At 52.8% G+C, this 13,463-nt stretch overlaps 1 protein-coding gene across 1 annotated transcript in view; it reads right to left on the reverse strand.

Annotated features, from left to right (window-relative positions):
- The window catches only part of LOC6597792 (chaoptin), a 125,199-nt gene that overhangs the window by 81,652 nt on the left and 30,084 nt on the right, over positions 1 to 13,463 (reverse strand). Inside the window, exon 2 of the mRNA XM_026990742.1 lies at positions 391 to 443. The gene's annotated coding sequence lies outside the window, so the exon portion shown is untranslated. The remainder of the gene's footprint in view (positions 1 to 390; positions 444 to 13,463) is intronic.

Here is a 13,463-nt window from a genome sequence, read left to right on the forward strand (position 1 = left end):
CGCCGTGGACCCCCGAGCCGGACCGTCGCCTCTCGCCCTCCTTGGCCCTGATTTTCTCCATTTTCCAATGCCAGTCACGCTTGGACTTTGTCGAAGAACAGTGCCCCGCTAGCCCCCCCTGCCCCCCCGCCCCACAGACGTTGCTCTTGAAGTTTTTTTTCGCTTTTGATTTTATTGCCAATTGACCAACTTTTTGGGTCGATTGCTTGTGTTGTACCAGGGAGGATGTGGCGGCAGGAGCGGCAGGAGCGGCAGGAGTCCTGCTCTGCCGCTTACTTAAAATGCCAAGACAGCTGTCTCAGATGAGGACTATCTGCCGGCATCTGTGTATCTGTGTATCTGTATGCCCCTCTGGGGGCCGGCAGCATATTTAAAATGTCTTGGACTTACCTTGCGGCTGGCCTGTGTGGCCCACGTGGCATCCACCGGACTGACTGTGTGCGCTGCAAGGCGGAGAGAGAGAGAGGAAGAAAAACGGAGGTGAATAATAATAATAAGAATAATACCAGGGCCATGGATAGGGCGGCCACGGGTCGGGTATTAATCAAATTTAAATTGCCTGCGATTGCCGGAGCTATCGACGAGTTTATCGGTTTAGGAATTGGCTTTTGAGCGGGCTTGCCACTTTCCCCCACCCGCCCCCGGGCTCCGATTGGGGCTCAGAGAGAGAAGTATTTCTTGGTGGAGCTTCGGGGACTACAGTCTTGATTTTTCGGTTCGATGCAGGCGATTGTATGTATGTCTGTCCGGGGATGGTAGTCCGTTGGAGTCACAGATGAAGGGGACCCCTCCAAGGAGATCTAAGGATCGAGGATTGCCCCAGTTGTGTGGCAGAAAGTGGCAGCTTCGCCCACACTGATACACTGATTTATCAGTGCCGCCGCCCCTCCTGCCTCCCCTGTGTCGGCTGGGCAACCCTTCGGCGGGCAACAGCCCCTAATTATCGACTTAAGGGCATTACCTAGCCATCACACAGCGGACCGCCAGCCTCTGGGCCCCCAACAAAAACAGAAAAAACCCTCGAAGACCGAGAGGCCGAAAGTCCCTAAGCCGGAAGGGACAGAGGGACAGGGGGACAGAGGGGGGGAATAGTTGTTATAATACCGATATTAAGGATGATCAAATTCAGGACAAAATGGTGGAGTATCCCGCGCATCCGGCGGCTTACCCGGCGCCCTAATATGCGGAGAGCATACACGTAATAAATGCGTGATTATTTGTGGATTTTATTAGCCACAAAGCTGGCAAAGGGGAGGCGGAGGCGGTGGCGGTGGCGGTGGCGAGGAGGGGAGACCCCCGTGTCTAATGCCTGCCACAAACAGAGAGCGAGAGAGAGTGCCCCAGACAACAGCAGGTGGCAGTGGCAGGGCATTGAGGTAATCCTCTTCCAAGTCCTTGCCGCACTTGAGCTTTGTTTTCGTGTCAAGCGGAAGGCAGCCCCGCCCAGGCGGCGGCGGAGCCTTTGTTGATACAAAAGGAATTATGCCGGTAACCAGGTCCCCCCCGGTGGGTCTTTGCCCCGAAGCAGGCGGAATGTGCCCCACATTCTGGAGGATCGTAGCCAGCTGCCGCATGTAGAAACAGGCGAGGGATCGGCGAGGCACACTCCTGCTTGGGACTCCAGGAGCGCCCCCAAAGCCCTCTCCGTTATCCACGAGGATCCCCACGAAGTACAGGCTGTTCCTCAGGGGGCAGGATGCCAAGGATTCGAAAAGAAATGCCTGCAAGAAAGCCCAAGGCCTACGCTTTTCTCGGTGACAGCCGCCATCGATAGGTTTACGGAGTGTGGAAATCCACCTCCACCTCTCCATGTGGCAAAAGGAAACTTTTCCACTCCACAGAGCCAGGAGCCAGGAGGCGGGAGGCAGGAGGCAGGGCAGGGCGGGGGCTGGAGCATGGAGCATGGAGGAGCCTTCGGGCGCATTTTGAAATTAAAAATTTTGGCAGCGACAGGCAGCGCGATGTGTGTTGTGCCCTGGCTTTCTCTTTCTCCTTCGTTTCTTTCTCTCCAGGAATCTGCATATGGAGCGGCACACACACACACACACACACACACACACACACGCACACAGAGAGGACACTCAACAGGAGACTTCGAAAAATGCGCTCATGTCGCGAGTGCAAAACTTTATTGCGCCATATTTTCTCGAGCAGCAGGACACACACACACACACACACACACACACAAAAGGGATGCAATTTTTATCAGGGGGGGCATCCATCCTGTCCCTTTCCCGCTTGCCTTTGTGTTGTTTTGGGGCAACTTTTGACAGGGAAAGGGGGAGGAGAGACCCACCCCAACCCACACCACCCCACCCCCCCCCTTTTCAACCAACAATTACAGGGTATCCACACAGTGTCATCCGCGAGGCGCCCGCGAAAGGGAAGCAAAAATGTTCGCTGCAATTTTCATTGAAAGCCGACGACACACCGAACGATGGGTTGTTGGGGCCATTTTTGGCGAGAGGGGGAGGCAGAGGGGGAGGCAGAGGGGGAGGCAGAGGGGGAGACATACACTTTGAAAAATGGCCTGCAACGCGTTTGCAGGGACACGGGATATGGGATATGGGGAGGCCCTGCCTTTTGGTCGCATTGCGACAATTAAACACACAGACATCCCCCCCCCCCCCCCCCACACACACAACCACCCCCACCCACTCTCTGCCAGCCGGCAAACGGCAAGTGGGAAAAGCATGCGGAAAAGCGGGTCCGGAAAAGCGGCTCAGGCTAACGAAGCTAAATGCATGCAAACAGCAAACATAAATGCTGCAAACGGAACGGAGCCTAAAAGGGTGTCCGCGGGGGGCGGGATACAGGGATATCCATACAGAGGGGGGCGGCGGGGGGGGCTTTTTTAAAGCACTTGAAAATACATACGATTTATTCCCGAAAAAAGAAAAGGAACGAAAAACGAAAGCGAAAAGAGCTTTCCCTCCGCTAATTGTTGCTGCTCCCCCCCCCACCACCTGGGACCACACTCTCCCTCCCTCTCAGTGAATCTTGATCCAAGGGGCATCGCCCATCACCCTCCAAAAGGGGCGTTCGATGTGTGCGTGTGCGTGTGGGCGTGGCAAGTGGCTTAGCACATGTAACACATGTAGCTCCTCGTCGGCTGTGCCACTCAATGGCCATTCGGTGTTCGATGCTTAGCCTCCGCTTAGCACGCGACAGGGGAGGGCGAGGGGAGGAACGTATGGGAGTGTGTGCCCCAGAAAGAGGACTGATCGCAGCCTCAGGAAGCCCCCTTCTACCCCCACCCCCTGATTGCTCCTTCTTCCTTCACTTTTCACTTTTTTGTGGCACACATTTCTGGGTTCCGGGCAGGATGCCCTTTGACCCGTTTTGTGCGCCGCTTCCCCGATCACAGATTACGGCCAATGTCTTGCGATGATGGTAGTTCCCAGCCGCAACAATTGTGCAGCGCTTTTCCCCATTCACTTTCCCCGGCGAGAGGCAGGGGAGGGGGGGGCACTCCCTGCTTCCCTCGGCTGTTGGTTGGGGCCAAAGATGATGGCTTTGTGTCCGAGGCGGAGGCGGAGGCGGTGTAATCAACAGGCTGCTGCTCTTCAGGTTTCTTTCTCCCTCCCCCCCTCACCCGTCGCCACTCTGCTTAAGCGGATTGATTATGGCTAATAAAAAGGGGGGCGGGGGGGGGGGGGGCACAATGGCGGTCGGAAGTGGCTTTCTTCGATGCCGCCTTCCTGCCGGAAGTTCACGAGGGACTACTTGGGCGGGGGCGGGGGCGGGGTCGTGACTGCAGTTACCCCACATAGCGGCAACAATAAGGAAATCGCATGTGAAAAAAGGCCGCAGGACTGTTGCTTTTTCGTCCTCGTCATCGTCCTCGTCGTCCTCGACGTCACAAATGTTTATGGAACCGTAAGCCGCGTATAAGTTTTAACAATGCAATGCAATGCCCCGCCCCCCTCCCCCACCTCATTTTGGACTCCTTCTGGCAGTCAGTGCGGGTCCTGTGGCAAGTCCTGGCAATTTCGAAGGCGTTCAAGTTGAAGTCAAAGTCAAGCGCAGATTCTGCCACCGCCTTCCTGCCGCCTGCCGCCTGCCGCTGCCTCATTTCCCCCCCTTTGTTGGCTGCTGTCTTTGTTGGGTGTTCAGTGGGTGGGGGGGAGGTGGGGGGTTTTGGCAGCCCATCAGTCGCCCGGCGACAGTTTTTCTCTTGCATTTGCTTTTCAAGTGGCAAGTGGCAAGTGGCAAGTGCTTTGATTTGCTTTTCTTCTCTTTTTCCCCTTCTTTTCTCTGCTGCTGTCATTTGTTTGGCTTTGCTTCTCTGCTGCTAATGAACGCAACACCCACACCCACACACACACACACACACACATACATTATAATTTCATTTGTATTTCGATTGGGAAATTCTTTTAGCATTTTCTTAGGCGCACACGACAAAAAAAAAAAAGATTGAAAATTGCAAAACGCGCGAAAGAGCAAAAAGCTTTTGAAGTTTTTTGCATGAATGAATGGCTTCCCGTCCACCCCCCTTCCCCTTCCCCCCACTGCAGTCCCAGTATACGTCTTGGATAGCCCCCTCTAGCCTACCCCCACCCCCCACCACCCCCTTTGGTGGCTCTCCTTTTCCGCACATACATTTTAATTGCATTTTTCGTATCAAATTCATATATTTATTATGTGAGCGAGAGAGGGCTTTTCCCATTAACGAGAGGAAATTAAAACGAAAAACTCATAAAACAACACACACACACACACACACATCCATGGACACATGGGGAACGGGTGGAGGGGGGGGAGAGGGGCTGGATACAGTGGTAACAATTTATGATTGCCGCCCAAGCCGCTAATTGCGTTATTTGTGTCTGTGTGTGTGTGTGTGTGTGTGTGTGTGTGTGGGTGTTTGATTTTCATAAAATTGATATTTTGTTGGCCAATTCCTGGTTCCAGCCTTGGCTTTTGTATTTCCACTCTTTACATTCGGGGGCAGTGGGGGCAGAGGGGGCAGAGGGGGCGCGGGGCTAGAGGGTGGAGGGTGGAGAGAGCTATAGTTATTAATTTAATTCGCATTTGTTTATAGGAGCAAAGCAAAATTCGGTTTTTTTTTCGCGTGACTGCAAAGCAAAGTTAATTTGTTTAAAACACGATTTATTTCGGGACAAAAGCCGCAGCCCCTCCAAGGGGAGCGATAGATGCAGCGATAGATACAGCCCACCCTCCGATGGGATCCTCCGGCAGCTTCGATGCTTCGAAGCGGAGTACAAATGCGGAGCAAGAGATGTGGAGGATCTCTCCGCCCGGAGATTGAATCAGAGAGACAGAGGCTGTGCGGGGGCAAGAAGTTCCAGTGTTGCCTGCTTCCTGCCTCTGGACTCTGCGAAAGGCGTGACGAGTCCACGGCGAAGATCTCTCCCGATGCCTCTCCCCTCCATCTGACCCACTGCTCCACTTCCACTTCCTGGTGGCTCCAGCCGTCTCTCCGTTTAATCAGTGGTGCGTCTTTTGTTCGAGGCCCAATCCATTCAATCGAAACGCATCGAAGGCCATCGAATGTTCATGTGAAATGCATTAAATAGTTTCCGAATTGCTTTATGCCGTGCCCCACGCCGCTCCCCACTCGACAGGCTGGAGCAATCGAATCGATTCGAATATTCTGTCATATTCTGTGCCATCGAAGTCCCGAACTTTTCCATTAATCGAACAATTTAAACGGAAATAAATAAATGGGAAATGCCTCAGCTGCTCCTCTCCTGCTGTGTGGGTGGGTGGCACGGGGAGGGGGAGGGGGAGGGGCCATGTCCATGTCCCAGTTTGGGCGAAGCCCTTAACCCTAAAAACCCCTCCGCCATCCGCCGGCTATCCTCTCGGGCTGCAGACAATCTTCCACTCTTCCACTCTGCCTTTTTTCTTTGGCTGTGTTTTTCTTTGGTTTCGAATTCCGGGCTGCTCCTTGTGGCTCCTGCTCCTGTGGCACCCGCTCCTGTGGCTCCACCATCCGCTAACCGCGTGGCAAGAAAAAGTTTTGTTTTGGGATTTCGGTTGTAGGCTGCTGCTCCTTGCAGCTCCTGCTGCAGTTGCACTTCAGAGACGCCGCACAAGCACCAAAGGAGCAGCAGCTGCTCCTTCGTCCTTGCTCCTGGCTGGGGCTAATAACAGTTGCAATGCGAAAAGGACTTCAATGAGCAGCAGCAGCCACTCTGCCCCCCCCCCTCCCTCACCCTTCTAGCCATCCACAGAAACCGATTTGCGCTGAAAGTGCCAACAAAGGCGCAAAAGTTGCCGCTCCACCCCTCCCCCTCCCGCTCCCGCTCCCCCTCCCAAGAGCTCCTCCATCCTCCATCCTCCATTTGGGCCCTCTGTGCCCCCCCACTCCTCCGCTTGTGTGCTCTGCTCTGGTTTCTGGTATCGCTTTGGATATTGCGCATACGCCAGGTTGTACGGGGGGCTAGGAGCCAAACTTTTCCCTCTGCTGAGCGTTTTAATTTAATACACAAACTTCTGCGGGGCGGGGCGGGGTGTGCGAGTGCGAGTGCTGGTCCTGGCGGAGTCCTGGCAGCGGCAGTCCTTCCTGCAATTTGAGGCTCATCTAAGTGGATCGGTGGTGCATTTATTTAAAGTCAAGTTTTTCGTTGATTTGTCGCTCGCCCTCGGAAAACCCCCTCACCCCCTCCTCTACCCCATTCCCCAGTGATCGTTTGTCTCTCTTCTTTTCTCTGTCTTTTTGTGGGTCCTTTTTTTAACAATTAATGCCAGGAAAAGAAACGGGGAAATGTTTTCCGACAGCTCCCCTGGGAGGTCGTCACTCAGGTCAGGACTCCTTGTCAGGCAGAGAGAGAGAGAGAGAGAGGCCAAAAGAAGCTCCACAGGGGCATGACACTGATACTCCCGGCATACATTCATTGACGTTCGTTCCTGCCGTCCCATCAGCAGAAAAAAGCCCAAGGAATAGGTAAAAAATCGAAAATATAATGTGCGAAAAATCCTTGAGAGAAAACAGAGACTCTGCACTGTGGAAGCCATCGGAGAGGGCCTCTTTCGGCAGCACAAGATCAAGGAGCATCCTCAAGGAGCTCGCCAGATTCCTCTGGAAAGCACACCTCTTGGCTCCTCCTCCACAATCGATTCTTAGCCCGATTTATGTCGTATAGACAGTGGAATACTTTGCTCTCAAGAGCACTTCTCGCATCCTAGAGGACACTTGGCCAGCTTTTGCTCAAAACTTGAATCGATTTGCCCCAAGAATCCCGGGGAATCAGCGGCTCATTGGACGCCTGATTAGGATTTGAGGCACATATCGTGTATCCCGGTGAATCCCTGTGCATCCCTGTGTATCCGTGTCCTTGCCTCCTGTAATTTGTCATTCTCTTTGTATCTATCAATCCACATTACGGTGTGTCGCTCTACCCCTGCTAGAGGCGGCTCCAAACGAGGCCCCTGATGGATGGATGAATCGATGCCAGGCATTGACTGACTGATAAGTCCTTGGGCAGAAACAGCAACAGCCCCCGAAACAGGTGTCTGCAGAGGGTGGAGGGAGGGGGGGGAAACAATAAAAAAAAGGACACAGGACCTCTAAAAATAAAAATCGTGTCCGTTCGCCTCCTTTTACGACTTGCCGACAAATGAATGCGTAGACAAATTTAATGAGAGACGGAAATGTCTTTTCGTTTTCGGTTTCTAGCTGGAAATTTATGGGCCTCGTCCTTAGTGCAGGACACAGGACACAGGACACAGGACGCAGCAAACAGGACCTTCCTTCGTCTTTAAGCCCCGGAGGCAAAAGCAGCGGCGCACCATAAAAATTACGGCACGGCCGTACGCGTAAGTCCTCGTACATGTGGGGCCGGGGGATGTCCTGCGGAAAGTGAAATAAATGATGACAATAAAATATAAATAAATAAATAAAATTAACTCATAACCACTTAAGTTGGACTCCGCTTAGGCGAGCCGCCGGACCACTATCCCCGCCACCGGGGAGACCACTCGCCGTCTCTCCGTCTCTCTGTGTCTCCGTCGCTTTGCCATTTCCCCTGCTGCAGATGAAGTGAAACTAACAGCAACGTAATTTAGTGGCAGAGTGCCCAGCAAAGGGACAATCTTCATTTTGTTCAGCTGACCAAAGGACACTAATGTGGGGCTGTATGTGTGCGGGTGTGTGTGTGTGTGTGTGTGTCTGTGTCTGTGTGGGGTGGGCCTACAACATCAACTTTTTGCTACTTCAAAAATGCCGCCACGAAACCTTCATTTATCAAGTTGACATTTTAATTTATTAAAACAAAATGAAACGAAATGAAATGAGACGCACAACGGACCCAAGGAAGGGTGTCCTGCCCTGTCCAACGGCTCTTGAGTTGGATTCCGGATTCTGGTAAATGAAAGCCCCTTCGCGAACAGTTGAGCCATGGCCATCTGAAGGGCCTGGCCAAGGCGGCCCTGCCACGGAGCACGTTTCGCTGCGCCTTTGAACCACTTTGAACCACAGTCCAGCGACATCCCAACATCCCGGGGCCGGGCTCTTGAGGACACGCTCTGGACCGGCTAAAAGGCGTTGCAAATGAATGCGTAAAAGATGACAGGACTCTCGCAGGAGGAGGCACTCGGCGCTCGGCTCTCGGCGCTCCGCTCTCGGCTCTCGGTCTTAGCTGCCGCATGACCAAGCGGAATAAGTTGCGAGGGGAATATTTTGGACAGAATATGACAGAGCAGACGACCATCGAGCAGAGATGACCAAGCAGCATAAGTAGCATGGCAGCATCCCCTTGATGGCGATGCGTATGCGTTCTTTGCGGAGGAGTGCCACGAGTGGAGGGGACGGGGACGGGGACAGGGAGCCACCGCAGCAGCAGGAACATCAGTGACATGATGGAAGTAGGACACAGGAGACATCCAACTGGGATTCCAATCGAGCCAATGGCCAGGGGAATGGCCAGGAATGCTCCACTCCGGCACACACGCCCCACCACTCCACTCCCCTCCCCTCCACTCCACTCCCCTCCACTCCACTCCACTCCCCTCCACTCCACTCCACTCCACTCCCCGATTGGGAACGGGAATTGCATTGAAAATGGAAAACTTAATTGAATTTATTCATTGAGAATCGCTTAATGACCGTAACCTCACTCTCAGTCGCTATCGAGTTATCGATAACTTTGAACAAAATGTCGACAAGTCAATCAGTCAATAAAACTAATTAAGAGCTTCGTTTATTAATTATCTCAAACCTCATTGATGTATCGATAACATTGTAAGTATCGATATATCGATAGCTGAAGTTTAATCTTAATTGAATCGCTTTCTAGGTACAAATGTCTCTTCTGTAATTTTTTATCAATCGCAAATTGCAAATATCGATATATCGATAACAATTTATATACAAATATGTATACGTATATCGATAACAAAAACTTAATCTGATTTGAATTGTTTTCTGCGCATTTCTCTTCTCTAATTCTGGATCACGTTATCGATAAAATTTCAAATATCGATAAATCGATGACTGAAACTATATCTCATTTAAATGTGTTCTGGGCACATCTCTTCCCTATTCCTTAACAAGCTATCGATAACATTTAAAATATCGATAGATATCGATTACTACAAATTGAAAAGTCGCCATATTTAATATCAAACCTAAAACTCATAAATAAACGATAACACTATCGATAACATTATCCATCGTTTGCGGACAATCAATATACCGATAACATGGGTCCCGTGAAGATTCCAAAACCCCTGTGGCGCACCAGAGACCTTCCCAGAGAGACCTCTAGAGACCTCATAGAGCTATGATTATCGCCCCCCCCCCCCATTGTTGTGATCGATTCATCATTCAAAGCGATATCGAAGCTACTATGGAGGAGACATATATCGGCCCGTGGTGCAGCAGGAAATGGCATTTGCATGTTTCATTCGATTATTCGCGAATTTCACATGCCCGCGGAAGAAACTTTTCTTTAATTTCCATAAATTTTCAAAGCGATAATTTGGAAACGTGTCGTGGCCGTTGTTTTTGGGGGCTCCGCATAGGCAAAGCCAAAGGAAAAGCAAGACAAAATAGTGTGCATTAAAATGGCAGCAGCGAAATGTGAAATAAAATAAAATATATATTCCTGGGCATGGGCCCAACAAAAGGTGCGCGACCGCACGGCAGAGCCCCTCTGTCCCTCTGACTGCTTTAAGTCCCAGCTTTACTCCCACTTCTGCTCCCATTTCTGCTCCCACTTCTGCTCCCACTTCTGCTCCCATTTCGCAAAACCGCGAAGGAGACGAGGACTCGCCTCAGCGAATGTGACGGCAAAGTTTTTCCCTTTCGCCTAAGAAAATGTTCTTGTTTACGGCTGAGCCATGGCCACGCCCTCCACAGCCCCCTTCGAAGGGCGCACAATTTTAATATTCAAAAATGCTGGCCATTAAAGCAACTCGGAATGCCACCAAAGTGCGGGAGCACTCGAAAGAAGGGTTCCGTTCCACTGAAGGGTTCCCCGTGCTCGCGTTTTACGGATTGCCGCGGCCGGGGCCGGGCCGGGGCCTGGAGGGGCGTTGGTCATTCGCATGAATGGCGGTCGGTGAATGCTTTTGAGCGATTTCTGTACCTTGATTCACTTTGGCCTCTCTGCCCCCAGCCCCCTGCCCCGTGCCCCCTGCCACCGCCGTGTTCCGCACGGATAGCATTCCGCCGGAGTCCTTCGCTCTGGCGCACCTTCTGCGGCGTAAATTGCTTTTCATTTGTTCATCTCGGATCTGGGGCTGGGGCAGGGGCAGTGTCCGGCAACAGCTGTCATGCCGCAACAGTTTCGACTGCCCGTAAAAAATATGAAATTTGACCACAACCGACGGAATCCAACGACTCCTCCGACGGAGATGGAGAAGGAGATGAAGAAGGAGGCGACTCGTCCGCCTTTACAAAGAAGAACGTTTTACAAATTGAAACGAAAATTCCTCTCTCTCTCTGGCACCGCAGAATGGAGGAAGAAAACGAAGGGAAAGCCCTGCTGAATGCTGGCGGAGCACTTGAGGGGGCGTGGAGTGGCCTGAGGAGTCGCCGGTTGAATAGTGGGGTGTTTCAATGGATGGAGTACTCGCTGTAATCGCAATTCACAAAAGACGCAGAAGATCGCCAAGAACAAGTTTCCCATAAGCGAATGGCACCGCCCGCTGGAGGAGATCAGCGGAAAATGAATGGGGCTCGCCTTCACTCACGCACTCATCACTCACCCGTTCCACCCATTCAGCCCGTCGCTTGACTTCACCTTTGGACTCCATTCAGCTCCAGGCCCCACCTGATCCACGGCGGAGGATTCGCCGCGAATCCATTCAAAATGAATGTGGCAATGTGGCGACCGAATCTGAGGGGCTCACGGGATGGCCATCAATGGGGACGCTGGTGGATGGTGGACGCTGGCTGGGAGGCGATGCTTTTACCGTTGCCGGGGCGAGCATTAAGCAAAGTGGCCCGCGTTCCATTTGCGCCTGGCATTCGGTGCTGCTGCTGCTTTTGATTTTAATGGTTATGCTACTTATCATGTCGTACAACGAGCTGCTGCACCCCCAAAGGGGGCACACACACCAGAAGGGCGAGCCCATCCGCAGAGGCATGCCACAGTGCCGTCCGCGGTGTGAGGCACGTGCTGTCCATCAGTCCACGCCGTGAGAGTGGGATGCAAAAAAGAGACTCAAAGTCGATGGATGCGACCGGGGAATGCCTCGTACTCGGTGCCTGCTGGGCGGCTCCTTCCCTGTGGCACAGCATACCCTCGGGGGGGTCCCTCCCCGCCCCGATTGCAGGGTATGCAAAAAGCAAACAGAGGAAGAACAGAAGAGCTCTCTCTCTCTCTCTCTCTCTCTCTCTCTCTCTCTCTCTCTCTCTGGTGGCCATTCGCGGTTACATTTTTTCACGGTTTTCCAGCAGGTGGGGCATGCAAGTGGCGGGTGAGGGGGTGAGGGGGGGTGGGCGGGGCCAGCAGTGACCCAAATATGTTTGCACAAATGAGTTTGCGGGGCATTAAATGATTTGTTTGCACAGCTCGAAATCGAATTAAAGAAACGGGCAAAAGCAGCAGGAAAACCAGACACGTGGGGGGGGGGGGGGTAGGGGGGGTGAGGGTCTGATCACCAGGTGGGCGTGGCACGTATGCAATTTGTCGTCTGTGGCGGAAATTTCCACGGAGCCCCGGAACCCCGACAAAAGTAAAGGTGAAAAAAAAGGCGCACAAGAAGTGAGAGCTCTCTCCCGCCCGCGCCCTCCTTGGGGCCCCGGGAACGCCACTTCGACTGCTGTCTATAAATAAATTAGCATCGCAAACAAGTTGGCAGCTCTGTTCGTCCTCTCTCTCTGTGTGTGTGTGTGTGTGTGTGTGTGTGCGGCTTGTTATGGCTAAAAAGCTGTTTCCGCAATGAGCTTGTTTCCTGTCCGCAAGGACATGGCTCCTGCCTTCTGGCTCCAGCGAGAGGGAGGTCGGCAGGGTGGGGGGGAGGGGCTGCCTGCCATTGACAAGTTGGCTATAAAAACTAAATGCGCTGCCCAACACTGGACACGCTGGACTGAGAGCAGAAGGAGGAGGCGTGGCAGCAGCGCCTGCAGGAGCAGAAGAAAAAAAAAATCTAATTTCCTGCGAACAACATAAAGTAAATGTTTCAAAAACTGACGACGGGCAGCATGCAGAGGGAGGACCCCCCTCCCCACCCCGCCGGGGTATGCCCCTGCCACAGGCCCCGCCATCGAGTTTTATTTTTTTGGGGGCATAAGTTATGAGCCCCTCGCCGCCGCCCCCCTTACCAATCTCTGCTGCCCTGTAACTGGCATGAAACATGTGACCGAAGCAAAGACCCGGCAGGGCAGGGCACGGCACGGCACAGCGCCTGACCAGAGCCAGAGCCAGAGCCAGAGCCCGCCCACACGCCCCCCTGTCGACTGCAGATGAAACCGCAGACCAAGCGGCCCGACAACAGCAACAAAAAAAAAAAAAAACAACAAGATCGAGCGCCACAGCAAAGCGATGGAGGGACGGGTCGGGGGAGCAGGGAGCGGGGGAGCAGGGGGGTGTGTGGCAGTGGAAATTATTTCAAACACGAGACAATTTCAGCTTTCGGTAACGCTTGCAGCCGGCGACCGCAAGGGATATCAATAGCAGACGAAGGCAATAGACGGAGGGTGGGAAGGGAAGGGAAGGGAAGGGAAGGGAAGGGAGGGGAGCAGATAGGGATAGAAGAGAGAAGGAGGTTCGATGAGGAACTTCCCACGAAAGTATTATAGAAGGAGAGGAGCAATCAGGGATCCCGCCACAGTATCGTTTGGGTCTGAATCGAATTCCATCGAGTTCCCATGCCATTCGAATCCTCCCTCTTTCAATGCCTACCTCTATCCCGCATTAGTGCATGCCTTGACGAGGCCCAAGGTATCTTGAAGTACCCCTCAAGTGATCATGCCTCTCCCTGAGACTTGGCGAGAGAGAGCGAGAGCTCAGATCTGCTACTGTATCGATTCGATCGGCCTCATT

Source organism: Drosophila persimilis, unplaced genomic scaffold, assembly GCF_003286085.1.
Source record: "Drosophila persimilis strain 14011-0111.01,24,50 unplaced genomic scaffold, DperRS2 tig00000606-arrow-arrow-pilon, whole genome shotgun sequence".
NCBI lineage: Eukaryota > Metazoa > Arthropoda > Insecta > Diptera > Drosophilidae > Drosophila > Drosophila persimilis.